The 20720-nt window shown below is 34.9% G+C and overlaps 1 protein-coding gene across 1 annotated transcript in view; it reads left to right on the top strand.

The window, feature by feature from the left end:
- The window catches only part of IMPACT (impact RWD domain protein), a 66642-nt gene that overhangs the window by 38686 nt on the left and 7236 nt on the right, over positions 1 to 20720 (top strand). The window contains exon 12 of the transcript XR_012472491.1: positions 14390 to 14538. The gene's annotated coding sequence lies outside the window, so the exon portion shown is untranslated. The remainder of the gene's footprint in view (positions 1 to 14389; positions 14539 to 20720) is intronic.

Genomic DNA, 20720 nt, shown 5'->3' with positions numbered 1-20720 from the left:
GAAAAATCTTGGACCTCAATCTGTATCCATAGGCTAGGGAATTTTACATTTGCAAATTTCCCAAGATGGAGTTCTCAAGAAGGGAGGGAGAGCAAGGGGCCTTTGAGATAAGGAGAAAGGATGAATTTTGTTTTGGGGGTTTCATGTGATGGGACCAGTTTACAAAAACATGGGTATGTCAGTAATTCTCTGTCTGGGGCCTCTTTCCATGCAAAGCTAGGTGCTTTTGTTTCAAAGGTCAAATTAATTATTTCAGTTAACCCTATCAGTAAGAGAGCAGGACTTAGGGAGAAGATTAAAAATTGTCAACCATGTACCTAGCTCATTGAAGAAAGGAGGAGGATGACTTAGAGATCTATAGACAATAGCTTCTAGATCTAATTATTTAATTACTTCTATTGTTAGCAAAATCTGGTGGTGAGTGAAAAAAGTACTCAATTTTAATGAAATCAAAGGAATCTATCTGGTAGCACATCATTTTCTATCTCAGTGAGATAGACATAAGAACATGCTCACATGGTTCTGTGACCTCATCGGTTTGCGGTTTTCTCCAATTTTGAGATCACAACCCATCTGTGCCTGATCCTCTGACTACTGTCCATATTCTCCCATGAATCCATTGAGGTCTTTTTTTATTTCTCCTGATAATAATAATAATAGCTAGTATTAGGTAATTTTTTAAGGTTTGTAAGCTGCTTTACATATATTGAGTCATTTAATCCTCACAACAACCCTGGGAGAAAGGTGTGATTATTATCTGCATTTTTACAGATGAGAAAACTGAGAAAAATAATAGTCAAGTGACTATAACTCAAATTTTTCCTTACTTACCCACTGTATCACCTAGCCACCATCCTGAAATTGCAAACTTATAAGTGGAACACTCCACCTGTAATCCTTCACTTTTGCTTCATGCCTAGCCCCACATATGATGGTCATACCCTTGAACTTGCTTTTACCCACAAAGGTACTACCTATCCTATCTCTTGACCCCTCAATTTTCTCCCTGTGCATCTTTCCCACACCAACAACTCTACACTTTTCCCCTTCGGTGATAGGATGACCCATCAAAAATATCCTCAATTAATGTATAGATGATTCTGATAAAGACTGTACATACAGATGGGAAAAGTCATATAGTTCAGTGTCCTATCATTAGCCTGTTTTTTTTTTTAAAGTATTAAAAGGGGCGGCTAGGTGGCGCAGTGGATAAAGCACTGGCCCTGGAGTCAGGAGTACCTGGTCTCAAATCTGGTCTCAGACACTTAATCATTACGTAGCTGTGTGGCCTTGGGCAAGCCACTTAACCCCATCTGCCTTGCAGAAAACCTAAAAAAACAAACAAACAAAAAAAAGTATTAAAAGAATCTGAGATATTTTCCTCCCATTACTCTAGTTTCTTTCAGATATATGAAAGAGTGATTGATGTACCCTGTTTATTATAAAGTTAACAGATATGTATAGGATTTCCCAAGAACACATTTATCTCCTAAATTTTGTGAAAACTGGAATACATGATTCTGTTATTTTTAGATGAAATCATATCCTAAGACGAAAACAGAAGTAGAAACCAGATTGACAAGAGTCTAGATTTGTGAATCAAGACTCTTTTAACAAGAGTACTTTGAGCAGAGCTGCATAGAGATGCTCCCTGAAGCAATTGAAATAAAAATGTTAATATTACAAATAATGAATATGGTAACAAATTTTCTGAAGTTCACAATGTATTCTATAATTTTGTTAGCTCTCCTTGAGTTCAGTAAAGGAACAGGTGTATTCTTAGAATTCAGTTATTAAAAAAAGTTAAGGTTTGCTTTTTTAAATGAGAAAAATTGAGTTTGAGGAGTATCATTAACATGGGAATTTAATGTAGAATCAGAGAAGGTCATAATTCACAGAGGGTATCTAGTTTAATCTGCATCAAACAAGAGTCTCCACTAAGACAAGGCCTCCAATGTATTAAGTAATGAATTGATATTATCTGGGATATCCCATTACTCTGACATCAGTTCTGGATTGGTGTTTTTTTTGTCCTTATTTAATTCCAAATTAGCTTCTTTGCAGTTTACACACATTATTTCTAATTTAGCTCTCTGATTGACTAATCAGAATAAGGTGAATCCCTTTTCCCTGTTACAGATCTCTCTATATTTTTGTTTTTGTTTTTACAAAACAATGAGGCTAAGTGACTTGCCCAAGGTCACACAGCTGGGTAATTTTGAAGTGTCTGAGTTCAGATTTGAACTCAGATCATCCGGACTCCAAGACTGGTGCTCTATCCACTGTGCCACCTAGCTGCTTCCTCTCTATGTTTGTTTTAAAGATTTTATTTGAGTTTTGAGTTTTACAATTTTTCTCCCAATCTTACTTCCCTCCCCCACCCCCACCCGCGGAAAGCAATCTGTCAGTCTTTATTTTGTTTCCATGTTGTACATTGATCCAAATTGCGTCTCTATGTTTTTTAAAGACAGCTATCATGTTCTTCCTCAGTCTTTGAATTAAATGTTCCTAGTTCTTTTTATTGATCCTCATGTGGCATGATCTTAAAGGTACCCTGTTTTCCATCCTCTGGATGCTCTTCAGTGCTCAGAATACAATGCTCCAGATGTGTTCTGAACCAGGGGACAGCACAGTGGTACCAGCCGCCTCTATTAAAGCAACCTAAGATACCATATGGTATGCTATACTCTGAATTACTTTTTCTTAGCCACTCTCAGTTTTCATATCTGCTATATAATATAATTTTATTTTAGATCTAGTGAGGCTAGGCCATCTTCCTTTGATTTTTTTTTAAATCAATTCCCTTGATATTCTTGATCTTTTGTTGCTCCGGATAATTTTGTTAATATTTTCTATAGCTTTTTGGTAGTTTGATTGGTATGACACTGAATAAGTAATTTAATTAAAATATAATTGCCATTTTTATTATATTAGCTTAGCCTAACCATGAGCAATTGATTTTTTCCAGTTGTTTAGATCTGACTTTATTTGTTTGAAAAGTATTTTGTAATTGTGTTCATATAGTTTCTGGGTTTTTCTTGGGAGGGAGATTCCCTAGTATTTTATGTTGTCTACAGCAACTTTTTTTCTTTTCTTTTTTTTTTTTTGCAAGGCAAATGGGATTAAGTGGCTTGCCCAAGGCCACACAGCTAGGTAATTATTAAGTGTCTGAGGTCGGATTTGAACTCTGGCACTCCGGACTCCAGGGCTGGTGCTCTATCCACCGCGCCACCTAGCTGCCCTCTACAGCAACTTTTAATGGAATTTCTCTTTCTGTTTCTTTCTCTTGGACTTTATTGGTCTCATATAGAGATCCTTAATGATTTATGTGATTTTATTTTATATTCTGCTACTTTGCTAAAGTTGTTAATTGTTTCAAGTAGTTTTTTTTAGTTGATTTTTCTACGGTTCTCATATAGTCTGCAGCAAATGCCTACTCCAATCCCTTCATTGCCTATTTTAATTTATTCAATTGCTTTTTCCTTCTCTTATTGCTAAAGCTAACATTTCTAATATAATATTGAATAGTAGTGGTGTTAATGGGTATCCTTGTTTTATCCCTGATCTTCTTAGAAATGCTCCTAGTTTATCCCCATTGCATTTTAAGGAAAGCTCTATTTATTCCTATACTCTCTAGTATTTTTTAAAGGGAATTTTTTTTTGTCAAAGGCTTTTTCAGCATCTATTGAGATAATCATATGAGTTCTGTTAATTTTGCTATTGATATGTTCAGTTATATTGTGTTCCTAATATTGGACCATCCCTGCTTACCTAGTATAAATCCTACCTGATTTAGTGTATTATCATATTTATAACTTATTGTAATCTCTTTGCTAAAATTTTATTTAAATTTTTGCATCAATATTAATTAGGGAGATTTGTCTATAATTTTCTTTGACTTTTGATTCTTTCTGGTTTAGGTATCAGCACTATATTAGTGTGGTAGAAGCAGTTTGGCAGAACTCCTATTTATTAAAATAGTTTATTTAGTATTGGAATTAATTGTTCCTTAAATGCTTGGTAGAATTCACTTGTAAATCTTGGAGATTTTTTCTTAAGGAGTTTATTGATGGTTTCTTCAATTTCTTTTTTTGGGTGACTCATATTTTTGTACATATTTATCCTTTTCACTTAGATTGCCATATTGGTTGGCATACAGTTGAGCAAGATAGCTCTGAATTATTTTAATTTCCTCCTCATTGGTGGTGTGTTTACCCTTTTCATTTTTGATATTGGTAATTTGGTTTTCTTCAGATTAACTAAAGGTTTATTTTTTTATTGTTTTTTCATAAACTCAGTTTTATTTTTGTTCATTAATTTTCTTAATTTCAATTTTATTTCTCCTTTTATTTTCAAGATTTTTAATTTAGTAATTTGAGGTTTTTAAAATTTGTTCTTCTAGCTTTTTTTAGTTGCATGCCAATTCACTGATTTCTTCTTTTTTATTCTTTCTCTATTTTATTCATTTAAGTATTTAGAGATATAAAATTTCCCCTAAAACTGCTTTGGCTGCATCCCATAAGTTTTGGTGTGATGTTTCATCATTGACATTATCTTGGTTGAAATTGTTCATTATTTCTATGATTTGTTGTTTGACCTACTCATTATTAAAATTGTTATTTATTTTCCAATTAATTTTTATTTTACCTTTCCATGGTCCTTTATTGCATGTAAATTTTATTGCATCATGATCTAGAAAGGATATATTTAATATTTCTGCTTTCTACATTTGAGTGTGAGGGTTTTATGCCCTAATACATGGTCATTTTTTTTGTGCAGTTACTGCATACCCCAGAGAAAAAGATATATTCCTTTCTATCCCCATTCAATTTTCTTTAGGGGGTCTATCATATCTAAGTTTTCTAAAATTCTATTCACCTTCTTAACTTCCTTCTTGTTTATTTTATGGTTAGATTTATTTAATTCTGAGAAGATGAGGTTGAGGTCCCCTACTATTATATTCTATTTCTCCCTGTAATTTGGTTGGCTTCTCTAAGAATTTGGATGCTATACTACTTGGTGCACTCATGTTAAATAATGATATTACTTCATTGCCTATAGTACCTTTTAAGAGGATGTAATTTTCTTCCTTGTTCCTTTCAATGAGATCTATTTTTACTTTTGCTTTGATTGAAGTCAGGATTGCTACCCCTGCTTTTTTTTTTTTTTACTTCTATTGAAGCATTGGTGCATTCTGCTCTAGCCTTTTACCTTTACCTATATTTTTTATTTACTTTTTTTTTTTTTAGGTTTTTGCAAGGCAAATGGGGTTAAGTGTCTTGCCCAAGGCCACACAGCTAGGTAATTATTGAGTGTCTGAGGTCACATTTGAACTCAGGTACTCCTGACTCCAGGGCCAGTGCTTTATCCATTGTGCCACCTAGCTGCCCCTATTTACTTTTTTTTATCTATCAATATTGTATTTGTTTTTCCAATTACATGCAGTGGTAATTTCTACCAATCATTTTTTTGCAAGGTTTTGAGTTTATAATTTTTCTCTCCCCTCCCTTCTCTCCCCCTTCTCCTAACAGAAGGCAATTTGATTGGCTTTACGTTTGCAACCATGATATGCATAAATTGAAATTGAATGTGTTGTGAGAGAAGAATCAGATCCAAAAGGAATAAAGAAAATATTAGAGATAACAAAATTACATAGTACATAAGACAACTTTTAAAAATTGAAATTATAAGGGGCAGCTAGGTGGTACAGTGGATAGAGTACCGGCCCTGGAGTCAGGGGTATCTGAGTTCAAATCCAGCCTCAGACACTTAATAATTACCTAGCTGTGTGGCCTTGGGCAAGTCACTTAATCCCATTGCCTTGCAAAAAAAAAATTGAAGATATAAACTTTGGTTTTTAAACTCCACTGTTCCTTCTCTGGATATAGGTGGCATTCTTTATCCCAAATCCTCTTAAATTGTCCCTGATTATTGCAGTGATTGAATAAACAAGTCCTTTACCCTGTATTTATCTCTCTGCTTCAAATGTGTTTCTTGTAAATAGCATATTGTAGGATTCTGGTTTTTAATATACTCTGCTATTCACTTCCATTTTATAGGGGGAGTTCATTCCCTTTCACATTTACTGATATGATTACTAACTTTGTATTTCCCTTCTTGCAATCTTCCTCCATTTATACCTTTTCTCTTTCCTTTCCTTTTATTCCTCCTCACTAATGCTTTGCTTCTGATTGCTCCTCTCCATCAGGACTTTTTTTCCCAATCAGCCCTTTTCCTTTCCTGCTGCCTTCCCCTTAAACTTTTCTTTTTAACTTTAGTTTTACTTTTACTTTTGATTTCACCCCCTCTTTTATCAGTTCCTTCTCCTTTGTTTCTTTCCCTTCCACCCCTATTTCCCTGTAGAGAAGGATATATATACATTTTTTTTTTAGTTTTTGCAAGGCAATGGGGTTAAGTGGTTTGCCCAAGGCCACACAGCTAAGTGTCTGAGGCCGGATTTGAACTCATGCACTCCTGACTCCAGGGCCGGTGCTCTATCCACTGTGCCACCTAGCCACCCCTAGAAGGATAAATTTTTTTAAATTTATTTTTATTAAAGATACTATTTGAGTTTTACAATTCCCCCCCCCCCCCCCAATCTTGCTTCCCTCCCCCTACCTCCCCACAGAAAGCACTCTGTCAGTCTTTACTTTGTTTCCATGTTGTACCTTGATCCAAATTGGGTGTGATGAGAGAGAAATCATATCCTTAAAGAAGAGAAGTCTAAGAGGTAACAAGATCAGACAGTAAGATATCTGTTTTTTTCTAAATTAAAGGGAATAGTCCTTGAACTTTGTTCAAACTCCACAGCTCCTTATCTGGATACAGATGGCACTCTCCTTTGCAGACAGCCCAAAATTGTTCCCAATTGTTGCACTTGTGGAATGAGTGAGTCCTTCAAGGTTGATCATCGCCTCCATGTTGCTGTTAGGGTGTACAGTGTTTTCCTGGTCCTGCTCATCTCACTCAGCATCAGTTCATGCAAATTCCTCCAGGCTTCCCTGAAATCCCATCCCTCCTGGTTTCTAACAGAACAATAGTGTTCCATGACATACATATACCACAGTTTGCTAAGCCATTTCCCCAATTGGAGGACATTTACTTGATTTCCAATTCTTTGCCACCACAAACAGGGCTGCTATAAATATTTTTTTGTACAAGTGATGTTTTTACCCTTTTTCATCATCTCTTCAGGGTATAGACCCAGTAGTAGTATTGCTGGGTCAAAGGGTATGCACATTTTTGTTGCCCTTTGGGCATAGTTCCAAATAGCTCTCCAGAAGGGTTGGATGAGTTTACAGCTCCACCAACAGTGTAATAGTGTCCCAGATTTCCCACAACCTTCCCAACAATGATCATTATCCTTCCTGGTCATATTGGCCAATCTGAGAGCTGTGAGGTGGTACCTCAGAGAAGCTTTAATTTGCATTTCTCTAATAATTAATGATTTAGAGCATTTTTTCATATGGCTATGGATTGCTTTGATCTCCTCACTGTAAATTACCTTTGCATATCCTTTGACCATTTGTCAATTGGGGAATGGCTTTTTGTTTTAAAAATATGACTCAGTTCTCCATATATTTTAGAAATGAGTCCTTTGTCAGAATCATTAGTTGTAAAGATTGTTTCCCAGTTTACTACATTTCTTTTGATCTTGGTTATAGTGGTTTCATCTGTGCAAAAGCTTTTTAATTTAATGTAATCGAAATCATCTAATTGGTTTTTGGTGATGTTCTCCAACTCTTCCTTAATCATAAACTGCTCCCCTTTCCATAGATCTGACAGGTAAACTAGTCCTTGATCTTCTAATTTGCTTATAGTATTGTTTTTTATGTTTAAGTCCTGTAACCATTTGGATCTTATCTTGGTAAAGGGTGTTAGGTGTTAGTCTAATCTAAGTTTCTTTCATACTAACTTCTAATTATCCCTGCAGTTTTTAATCAAAGAGGGAGTTTTTATCCCAATGGCTGGACTCTTTGGGTTTATCAAACAGAAGATTACTATAATTATCTCCTGCTTTTACACCTAGTCTATTCCACTGGTCTACCACTCTATTTCTTAGCCAATACCAAACAGTTTTGACGACTGATGCCTTATAATATAATTTTAGATCAGGTAAGGCTAAGCCACTAGAAGGATAAATTTTTAAACCAATTTGGAATGTATGTTATTCCCTCTTTGGTCCAAATCTGTTGAGAGTAAGATTTACTCAGTGCCCACACCCTCCCCTTCTTTTCTCCTACTATAATAGGTCTTTGTGCTTCTTCATGTGTTATTATTTATCCTCTAATAATCTAGTCTTCTCCTAGTATAATCCTTCTTTTCAGGTATTGATTTTTACATACCAACCCCTCTGTCAAAATATACTCCATTTATGTGTCCTGATAGATGTACAATTTTCAAGGATTGATTGATTGATTTATAAGTAACATTACCTCATAGTTACTTCATACCTATGACCTTTGTCCAGACTCTAAGTACATTCCTTCCTCTTTCCCTTTAGTAATACAACCCTTGTTAACTAAATTAACAATTAAAGGAATAACATTTCGTAATCCATTTATACCCACACCTTTCTAAGTACAATCTCTCCAACTATATTTGACCCTCATGAGCTAAAGTAGCAGCCAAAGCATCATCACTTTCATGGTCAATCAATATCCATACCTTCTCTCTAAGTATGTTTCTTTTAACTATTCTAAGAGTTATAATTCTCAGGAGTTAAAAGTATTATCTTCCTGTGTAGGGATGTATTCAGTTTAACATTATTGATTAGTGATTTTTTTCTCCTTTCTGTTTACCTTTCTATGTTTTGAATCTTGTATTTGAAGATTGAATTTTTTGTTCAGTCCTGGTTTTTTTCAGTCATAAAAATTTGAAATTCCTCTATTTTATTGAAAGTCCATCTTTTCCCTTAAAAGAATATGCCAAATTTATCAGGGAGGTTGATTTGTGATTGTAATTCTTTTTTCCTTTTTGAATTTCACATTCCAGGTCCTTCAATCCTTTAATGTTGAAGCTGATAAATTCTTTGTAATCCTAATTGTGGTTCCTTGGTATTTAAATTGCTTCTTTTTTGTTTGCTGTATTTTTTTCTTTTAGTTGAGAATTATGAATTTTGGCCACAAAATTCCTTGGAGTTTTTATTCTGGAATCTCTCTCTGGAAATGATCGATGAATTCTTTCAAGGACTATTTTAACTTCTTGTTCCAGGATATTAGGACAGTTTTCCATGATAATTTCCTGAAAGTTCTTTTCCCAGCCCCCCCCTTTTTTTTATCAAGGCATTCAGGTAGACCAATAATTTGTAGATTATCTTCCAAGTCAGTCATTTTTTTCTAAGAGGAACTTTACATTTTCTTCTATTTTTTAGCCTTTTAGTTTTGTTTGATGGAATCTTGATGTCTCATAGAATCATTAGTTTCCATGTGTCCAATTCTAGGTTTTACAGTTTTATTTTCTTCAGTTAGCTTTTGTGTTTCCTTTTCCAGTTACTTAATTTTATTTTTAAATGAATTGCTTTTCTTTTCCATTTGATTTTACTTTTTGATAAGTTTCATTCCTTTCCCAGTTGGTCACTTTTGCTTTTTAATGAGTTATAGTCTTTTTCCAGTTAGTCATTTTTACTTTAAAAGGAGTTGATTTCTTCAGTCAATTTTTCATAATTGTCTTGCCTGGTTCTCATTTCTTTTCTCCATTTTTCTTTTTCCTCTCTTTGTTGGTGTTTAAAACCCTTTTTGAACTCTTCCAAGAGGTATTTTTGTATTTTGAGACCAATTCATAAACTCTTCTGAGGTTTCACTTGTAACATTTTGTTACAGCTTTCCTCTTCTGACTTGGCATTTTAATCTTCCTTATCAGAATAGTAACTTTCCACAATCCAGAGGAAGAAAAACAAAACAAAACAAGACCTCTAGAGAATCTGAATGAATACTGCATTCACTTTTTTAAAAATTTCTCTTATATATATTTCTTTCCCATCTCATAGTTTTCTTTCTTTTCCCTTAATCCTAATTTCTCCTACAGAAAATGACAAATCTATAAACATGTTAAACACAAATGTGTAAGTATAATATTAACAAGACTGTTTACTGCTGAGGGGAGGGGGGTAAGAAGGAAGGGTGGAAGAAAATTATATAACTTAAAATATGCTTATGCATATGGATTAATGTGGAAAAACTTTCATAACATGTAATTGGAAAAATAAAATAAAATATCACTTGGAAAAAAAGAATAGTAGCTTTCTATGGTTAGCACTTTTTTAAACACTCCTTTTGATAGTTGAGCTCTGCTCCTGGGGCAAGTCCCAAGCCTATTGTGTTGGGGCCAGGATCTGGTACCTAGCTTAATCCTTGCCCAGGTGGTTGCCTATACAGTTCCTTTGATCCTTCCTTTATGCTAGGTCATTGTCTATGCAGCAGTTTGTTTCCTGCATTGGGGTACCCAACCCAGTCCTATCTGTTGCACCAACATTCCCAGGGCTTGAACTTTGTCTTCTGAGCTGGGGTTGAGACCCTCACTACAACACTGTTTTGCTGAGACTTGATCTGAGCTACATGAAGTAGAACCCCCTTATTGGCTTTCCGAACTCTCCCTCCTATGCTAGGCTATACTTCCCCTTTACCCAGAAAAGACAGACCTTTACTCAAGTTCCTCCATGATATTTTGAATTGAGAACTCATGTTACTCTTTTTTTTTTTTTCGTATGATCTTTGGCTTTAAGGTCTGCATGGAGGCTTCATTTAAAGTTGTTTTGGGAAAAAGTTCTAGGAGCTTCCTAGTTTCACGCTGCCAAGTTGGCCTGCTCCAGAAATGGCTTTCCATATTTTGTTATTCTTACTATAAAACACTCCATTTCTCATCTCTTGTGCCTTTGTCTTTGAAGCCTGGCATGCTCTTTCTTACCTCTGCCTCACCTCTAGCTCTTAGAATCTTTTGTTGATCTTTTGCTTAAGCATTAAAGGAAGTCTTTCCATATCCCCACTATTCTTTGTTCCTTTCACCTGTTAAATTTGCCTGGAGTTCATTTTGTATGTATTTACATGGGGAAACTGAGTCAGGAAACTCCTCAACAGGACTGGGGAGTCAGCCTAAGTACCCTGGCACAGTTCATTGCTTCCCCAGTTGCAAAATGATCAGTCCCAGTCTATTCCAGAAATGAAACTAAGACCAGAGTGAGGGAAGGCGAATGCTTTATTATGATTCCCAGAGAAACAGGTGCATGGTATCCCTGGAGGAACCCTACACACAGAAGCGAGAGCCAGCATTTTTTATAGGGTTAGTCTTATCTTACTTCTTCCATGGACATCTGCATTGGTCCAGATCCTTTTGAGTTAGGACTCTTTCATAGATTCTCATTCTACACCCTCCTTGATATTTTCCTCCTCCTTCGTCCTTCATTGCATGTTATATTAATGACCCTCTGTCAGCACATAGAGTGTGTCACTTAATAGTAATGAAGTTAATTAAGCATGTGAAGAGGTAAAAACTGTTACTGGGATATGACCTCTTGAATTCAAGTTGTTCTGTACATCCCAACCTACAGCTATCTGTAAAATGGAGATCATAATAACACCAACCTCTAGGTAGGGGCCCAATACAGGACAGTATTCTTCAAAGTAAGTTCCCTTTTTTTTTTTTTGACAACATTTGCAGAATTGTTAAACACAGCAATATGGCAATATCTGGAAGCAGAATTGCTTAACACAATAATCTCTCATAAGTTAATTATATACTTGTCTTTTTTAATGGTTTTTTTTTTTGCAAGTCAAATGGGGTTAAGTGGCTTGCCTAAGGCCACACAGCCAGGTAATTATTAAGTGTCTGAGGTCAGATTTGAACTCCTGACTCCAGGGCTGGTGCTCTTATCCACTGCGCCACCTAGCTGTCCCTATACTTGTGTTTCTTGATAAGATGTAAGCTCCTTGTAAACTGGATGTATAGATTTGGGCTACAGAAAAATCACTGAAAGTTTTCATTCTACAATTTCATTCTACAATTTATCACACTGAAGAGACTAATGGAGATGATTAGTGCTTTCTTCATGTAAATAACTAATGAAGCCTTCCATGGCACCCCCTCCCTCTATCCACTCAAGTGTTTTTTTTATTTTTGTTTTTGTATTCTAAGTGCCAAATGTCTGACATTATGAATGCTTAATAAATACTTGTTGATTGGTTATTTGATTGATCAGCACATCAAAGTTTATGAATTTCTTCCATTGTTATATATTGAAATTTGCCTATAACTCAGTAGACAAGTTACTTATAATTTGGGTTAGGTGTCTCCCTTCATTTCTGGTTAGACCACATCTGACAAGCTAGTTTGGTGGCAAATTAAGTAAGACTTTTGAAAGTTTCCAGTGGATTACTTGCTTATGTTTATACAGATAGTGTTAGAGGTGAGATTTAAATCATGTCATTTTGACTCCAACTCTATTCATTATGCCTTGTATACATAATATCTTCATGTAAAATACACATGAAATAATCAGATAAAATTCATAATTTAGCCATGATCCAAAACAGAGGGAATTTAAATATCAGTATACTTTTGCAATTGTGAATAGTTTTCATAAAAGAATTCCATGTTTCCCCAAAATTTTTATTTTTGAGGCCTATAAAGCATACAACTTTACTACTAAACATTAGGAACATATATTATAATTCCTTAAACATGGAAATAAACATGTCACAATACAATCTGATTGTATTGAATAATACTCTATAAAATGAACATTAATCAAATAATATAAAGCAGATATAGGGTTTTATAACAGAATTTCTGTCATTTTAGAGTGTCTTTCAAATTAGATTGACAATAAGTTCTCTTAATGAGACTCATTATACTTATACTCTATATTAAAAAACTACATAGTCCTACATAATTTAGTTTAGTATTTATGTATATATGCATATATATTAGTGTGTGTGTGTGTGTGTGTGTGTGTGTGTGTGTGTGTGTGTGTGTGTGTGTGTTATGGTTTGAAATATCCAAGGAATTGAATTTGGTACAGTGGGGAAATCGATGCCTATTAAGTTAAAAGATTTAGGTTTGAATACTGCCTTTCTCACACCATCTCTTGTGAATGTGGGCAAGACTCAAACTCTCTATGCCTCGGTTTTGTCATCTGTAAAATTAGGGGTTTGGATTGGAGGATCTTTGAGATCCCTTTTTGCTTTAGGCTGAGCCTATAGTTTCGAGACTTTCTTTTTGATAACTGACTTGGAACAGTTTGCAAGGAATTTCATTTATGAATATAATGTTTGTCAAGTAGCAGTACATATTCATTAAGGAGGCATATTATGATTCATATTCTTTTAAGTTGTGCCAAGGGAGGTTCAGATGAAATTTCATATTGTTTTCAAAGGCTTGTTTATTTAAAATCAGCCTGGGAGTCTATATAGAATGCTTTTCATAGAAATAACTTAGATTTCAATGATTTTTCAATGTTTATAGATTTGAGCTACAGAAAACCACTTAAAGTTAAATACATCATTCATCAGTTTATCACATTTAAGAGACTAATGGAGATGATTAGTATCTTCAGCATGAAAATAACTACTGAAGTCTTCTGTTGCACCCCCTCCCTCCATCCTCTCAGCTTAGGTCCTTGCTTCATACTTCACTGAAAGAAATGAAACTATTTACCTAGTTTCTTCTTTCACATTTCCTCAGACATATGCTCCCAGTATCTCCTCTTTCACCCATCTCTTATAAAGAGGTAGTCCTTCTTGTTAAGGCAAACCCTTTTACCATTTGCCTTTGATTCCTTTCCCACCAGTCTTTTCCAGTAGGTTTCTCCACTGAGGTTGCTTATTTCATGTCCCCACACACCAGACCAGAAGATATCTGCTTCCCATGCTTCCCACTTCCAGACCCTCCATTCTGTAAACATTCCTCCTTTGAGATTTCCCCATTTGCCTTGCTGTAATCCAGGGATCCAGATTATCTTCCCTTTGTTCTAAAGGTATTTATTATATGGTTGATGCTGATTCTGTTTGTATCTGTAACAGAGTATACCTTAGGTTTATGGAGGAAATATTTTGTAACTATTCTTTCAACATTTAAAAAATTTTTAATATTTTTCCAATTATGTGTATAGTTTTCTATATTCATTTTTGTAAGATTTTTGAGTTTTCCATTTTTCTCCCTCCTTTTTTGCTCTCCTCTCCTTGGTAGTGAATAATCTAATATAGGTTATACTTGTACAACTATGTTAAACATATTTCCACATTAGTCAAGTTGTGAAAGAAGAATCAGAAGAAAAGGGAAAAAACCAAGAGAAGGAAAAGAGCATAAAATGAATTTTAAAAAGTGAAAATAATATGCTTTGGTCTACATTCAGATTCCATAATTCTCAGCATGTGGATGACATTTTCCTTCACAGGTCCTATAGAATTGTCTTTGATTATTGTCCTGCAGAGAAGAGCCGAGTCTATCATACGTTGATCATCACACAATGTAACTATTGTTCTTACAATGACATCTTGGCAAGTGACCTTGCTTCGAGCTTCTTATTCTACTTATCTGTTAAAGGTATGTATTCTGGTATGAACTCTATGAACTAAGAACTCATGAACCATATATAATTTTATAAATATAGAGTCATGGAATAAACCTTGTGGTAGTCTGCTGGGGGACTCAATTTGTGAGTAGAAATTGTGGAACTTCTCAGAAGGGACATTACAATGTGTACATGTTTATTGAGTTGGACTGGCTATCACCCCTAAAAGGTTACAAATAATTTATAACTTCTAAATCCAGTGTTCTATTTTCAGTCTTCATTCTCCTTGATTTCTTTGTTGCTCTTTACACTGCTAATTTCCTCCTCCTCTTGGATACTCTCTTATTTAAAAATCTATTATTTTGTATTTTATTTCCCCCAGTTACATGTAAAAACAATTTTTTAACATTTGTTTTAAAATTTTAAGTTCCAAATTCTCTCCCTTCCTCCTTCCCCACTTCTCATTGAGAAAGCATGCAAACATTTCCATAATAGTCATGTTATGAAAGAAAACATAGACTTGCCCCCCCCAAAGAGCCCTCAAGAACAATAAAGTTAAAAAATATGCTTCAGTCTGTAACCAGACACCCAGGATACTCTTTTCCCTTGACTTCTAGGATCCTTCTCTCCTGGTTCTTGTTCTAATTATCTGACCACATCTTTAAGTTTTCCTATATGAACTCATCCTTCCATCTCCCATCATCTTTAGGTGCAAGTTTCTCATGGTGCTATTCTGATCTCTAATAGTTCTCTAATTCTCTCCCATCATAACCTTATAAACTCTCTTGAATTTTGTTACTCCATGGAGTTGACTCTAAAGTCCAGCTCTTATCTCTTTCATGAATTCTATTCTTACATCACTGATTTTTTTTGTTAATCATCTCTCCTTGTATATACCACTTTTATTTCAAACTCATTAGTATGTTCCATACAGAAGCAATCATTTTCTACATTCACCCACATCCAGTTGTCTCTTCCTCCTCTATTTCTTTTGAGGTCACTAGTCACATAGATTTGTAGACTTAGAGTCATCTTTTAACTTTTTCCTCTCCCTCACTTGCCCATTTCCATTTATTTATTTATTAAGAATAGTTATTTGGACTTTTGATTTTCCTCATTTGAAATATGAGGATCATTAATAGTATCTATCTCACAGAGAAGTTGTGGGGATCAGGAGAAATAACAGCTATAAAATGTTTTGAAAACCATAAATTGGTATATAAATATTAGCTATTATTTTATTAATGTAACACTTTTTGTTGGCTTTCCATAATATAGTTTATAAGTTTTTTCATTCATACCCTAATTCAGATTCTCCTCACCTCATACCTGGATTATTTTAAATAGCTTCCTCATAGGCCTTCCTGTAACCATATTCTCCTCTTCACCCAATTCCCAAAATAATATTAAGGTTCAGGTCTGTCCATGTCCATTCCTACTCAAAAGTCTTAAATGGCTGACTCTAGAATAAAGTAAAATTGTCATAATCTGGTTCCATGCCAGATTTCAATTTTATATTATTTAATTCATCTTCTCTAGTCAGCTAGATGAGAAGTGGGTAGAGAGTTGACCCTGAAATCAGGAGAACCCAACCCCAGATATTTAAAGCTGTGTGACCTTGGGTCAGTCACTTAACCCTGATTACCTTGCATCCAGAGCCATCTCCAGTGGTTCTGATTCATGTTTGGCTACTGGATTCAGATGGCTCTGGAGAAGAAAGTGAGGCTGGTGGCTTAGCACAGCAACCCCTCACTCAGATTCAATTCGCTTGTTTGTCATCACCATCTTGATGTCATGGTCTTCTTCAAGAAAAGACAAACATCATCATCAATTCTATGTTCCAGCCACCATCCCTTTCATTTATGTATCTTTTGACTTGCTGCATCTCTGCAATAGGATCATGTTATACCAGGATTCTGTTCTTCCCCCACAATATGACTTAGTCTAGATTTCCTCTGAAAAGTGGCAAAAAGTTATTGCTGGAACTTAACTAGATCAGGGGTTAAGCCTTGAATTGCACTTTTCTGGATTCAGCTTCTTGGTAGCCTCTGGGGATATTGACATAGCTTCCTTATCATCTGAGGATAAGGTCCTCATGTAGAGCCAGGGTTTTTTATCTTCCATAAAATAATTTACATTTTTCCTCATGGTAGATATCTTAAGATCCTTCAAGAGTAACATACACTTCCTAACTGACAATATATATGAAAGTAAAAGGGAGGCATGTCTACCCAAACTAAGTGGTATAATATCCTTATTGAATATCCCTTTTTGGCTATAGTCAATTAAACTTAAAAATGGTTGAATGCAAAGAATTGGAAATTGAAGGGATGTCTATCATTTGGGGAATGGCTGAACCAAGTTGTGGTATATGATTGTGATGGAATACTATTGTGTTAAAAGAAGTGACAAGCAGGATGCTTTCAGAAAAATTTGGAAAGACATATGAACTGATGCAAAGTGAAGTGAATAGAAATAGGAGAACACTGTACACAATAACAGCAATATTGTATGATGATCAACTGTGAATGACAACTCTTCTCAGCTCTACAATGATTCAGGATAATTCAAAAGGACTTATGATGAAAAGTGCTTCCACCAACAGAAGGAACAGGGGCAATCTGAATGCAGATCAAAGCTTTAAACTTTAAACTTTCCTTCTTGGTCTTTTTGAGTCTATTTTCTTTTGCAACATGGGTAATATGAAAATATATTTTACATGACTGCACATGTATAATCTAAAGCAAATTTCTTGCCTTCTCAAGAAGGGGGGAAAAGGAGAGAGAGGGAGAGAATTTGGAATTCAAAACTTTAAAAAACAAAGTTAAAAATTGTTCTTACATGTAATTGAGAAAAAAGAATATTAAACAAAAGAAAATGAATGTCATGTTAGTGTCTCATTTTGTTTTACTCCAAAATTTAAACTAATAGAGTACCTGCCTGATTTAGCTCCTTCTACCACAATCCCACTAAGAGAGAGTTCAGGTATAGTTGCAAATTTTACCTGTGTCCTAACCAACTGAGTGTACTGGGGAGAAGTTGGTCTGGGGCTAAATATAACTTTTGGTAAATGCCAGAGCTGATTGAGAAGTGTTGTTTAGTCTTTTTAGTCTGTTTGATTCTCTGTGACCCCATTTGGGATTTTTTTTAGCAAAGATACCAGAAAGTTTTACTATTTCTTTCTTCAACTCTTTTTAAATAAAATTGATCATTTTACTATAGATATCCACAGCAAAAGCTCATTTCCAAGAACAAAGAAGGAAGAGTTAAGCATTATGGTTTGGGTTCAGATGAACACAGATATGTTCACCATTCCCAGCATGTCAAACTAGGACCCCTGAAACAATGTCTACCTATTCTGTGTCAGACAAATGGAACTCTTTCATTTCAGATTTTGTTATGCATATGGTATCTTTGAACCCTATTCCAACCTTGTTTCTTAGTTGTTTCTTGGATCTGTCTGAACTTGCCTGCTTCTCAACACCTTTTGAACCTTCAGTTTTGTGCACAGGGACAACTAGGTGGCACAGTGGATAGAACACCAGCTCTGGACTCAGGAGTACCTGAGTTCAAATTTGACCTCAGACACTTAGTGATTACCTAGCTGTGTGACCTTGGGCAAATCACTTAACCCCATTGCCTTACAAAAAAAAGTTTTGTGCTCAGTATCTCAATAATTAGGTCAAACTGCTTTGGGAGATATGCCTCTTATTTCTGAGGTCTCAGAATTGAAATTTATCAACTAGTCCCAAGGAGACTATGTCCCCAGGGACTCTGGCCAACATCATAGCTGACATCTTAGCTAAAACTCTTGGCCATCTTTCCTTCTACCCCTGCCTCCAGGGGAAATAGTGTAGAGGTTACTGCATTGTTACAAAGTGAATGGTTGGGGTGGCTAGGTGGTGCAGCGGATAGAGCACCAGCCTTGAAGTCAGGAGTACATGGGTTCAAAACCGACCTCAGACGCTTAAATTACCTAGCCCTGTGGCCTTGGGCAAGCCACTTAACCCCATTGCCTTGAAAAATCTTAAAAAAAAAGAAAGTGAATGGTTTAAAATAATTCTGACTTCCCTGAAAAAAGGAAATAGATAACATCCTCCCAACTTTTTTCTTCCATTGTTATGAGGCTTCCAGGAAGGAATAATTCAATATTAAATCAGACAGAAATACAATTTGTATTCATAGATCTAGAGCTATAAGATCATGAGAACTGAATCTTAAGTGGATGTCAGGAACTGGAAAAAGGAAATAGGATTGATAATAATATAACTGAGCTTAACAGGGATTTAGGGACAGTGAGGAAAGGCGGCAGGGTAAGTAAAAGTACAGGTAACTGGAGGTCTTCATACAAAGGCTGCATAGCCATTTGATCATTCAATGGAAGGATTCTTGTAAAAGCATGCATTAGCATAAGCAGCCTCTGAGATCTCTTCCAACTCAGATTTGGTGAGCTTCAAAAACAAGAAATTTTGATAATCTGAAGGATCAAGCTAGGTTGCTAGTAACAGAATGATAATATCAATATCCCAAAGAAACTGATTTTTGCTAGGTAAGAACCACATGTTGCATTTTGTATAGTTAATAAAAACTAGTAAGTTGGGGCCCCAATCTTTTTTATCTAGATACAGATAGCAAAACCTGTGTTTACAGAATTCTCCAAATTTCAGTTAGTTACAGTATGAACATTCTGAGGCTTTAGAAATGAAGAGAAAAAAGAAGTAGTATTTAGAGACTTTCCTCTGAATCTATATTGCCCCTTCACTCTTTTTATATTTTACAGATCTTCCCTCTCTCATCCCTTTTTTTCTCTTGATTCAGATACAAATACCAGCCAAATAATTCTTGCATTGCTAGGGGACTGGAGATATTTATTTAGCAATTAGCAAGAGGAGGATGGCAATCCATTTCTAAATACTCTGAAGCTCTTAAGAGCTTCCTTTTTTAACAGGACTATTATTATTTTTATAAACTTGGAGCTTTTGTCTGAATCTAGCTTACTCTTTACTGTTTTGCCATTTTCCTCATGTAGATCTCTCCCATAACCTTTCCCCTCATTGAAAAGGCAAGAAAAATAAAATCCATGGCAACTATGTATAGAAATACAAAACAAATTTCTCATTAGCCATATTCCAAGATGAATTTTAACCCGTAAACAACTCAATCCTTAAATTTAACAATATGGATCTTTTATTTTATGAGAAAATCTACCTTTCTGCTATAATGGAATTTATTATTATTGTTTTGGATACCAAATTGGAATTTTTTATTTAAAACATTTGAAATTTGTTTTGGAGTCAAAGACAAAAAAAAGCAAAAAAATTTTAAAAATGTTTTTCTAGGTGTTTAAAAATTGGTAAGGCTATAAATCTTGGTATAACAGTATACTAAATTAAAATAGAAACTATCCCTGTTAGTCACATGATTGGCCATAAAGAAAATAAAAGATTAATTTATTCATTGTCTTTTTATTTATTTTGTTAAATATTTCCCAATTATATTTTGAACTGGGTTCAACAGCACTGGGGAGTTTGGGGCATAGATTTCATTGATCTAGAGTACACCTATGAGAGGGTGAACCAAGTTACTATATAGAGACTTGAAAAAACTGAATATTATTTGCAATTTGTAAATATTAGATAGTCAGAGAATCATGTTCAAATGCCATGACAAGGAAGTGAATTGGATTTGAGTAAGGAGATGCTGTGTTCATACAGCTTAAATTAGTAGACCTAAATAAGAATTTGATGAAGATCAATTCTTGGTTTTATAATCTGAAATAGATTTATCCTGTGACCCATTGTTGAAAAGACCAGAAGAAACTTGGAAGAGGTAAAAGAGCATATTTTTAGTGAGTAGATAAAAGGGAGGATAAAATCCATTTATAACAGTCCCATTTCCTAGGGATAATACAATAGAACAAGAGGCATAGGAGTGATTTTTACCTAGGAGTAGATTAACTAGGATATCTAGTCAGGACCGAAGTGCAACTTCTTAGGGTCTTCAGAGAGTAGGAGTATGAAACAATGACCCAAATGCCTGGACTTTTTTTCATTTTTCTGAAAAAACAAAATTGAAATCAAAGTCAATGAATGTGGATTCACTCCAACAGACAGTTAATGCAGTTGGTATTATTTAACATGCTACATGCAAATCAGGTCAATTTAGAATTGGTGTCTGTTAAATCTTGACATGGGTATGATATATCACTGCCACT

Source organism: Macrotis lagotis, chromosome X, assembly GCF_037893015.1.
Source record: "Macrotis lagotis isolate mMagLag1 chromosome X, bilby.v1.9.chrom.fasta, whole genome shotgun sequence".
Taxonomy (NCBI): domain Eukaryota; kingdom Metazoa; phylum Chordata; class Mammalia; order Peramelemorphia; family Peramelidae; genus Macrotis; species Macrotis lagotis.
The sequence above is the reverse complement of the archived record's forward strand: the minus strand, read 5'-3'. Positions and strand labels throughout refer to the sequence as shown.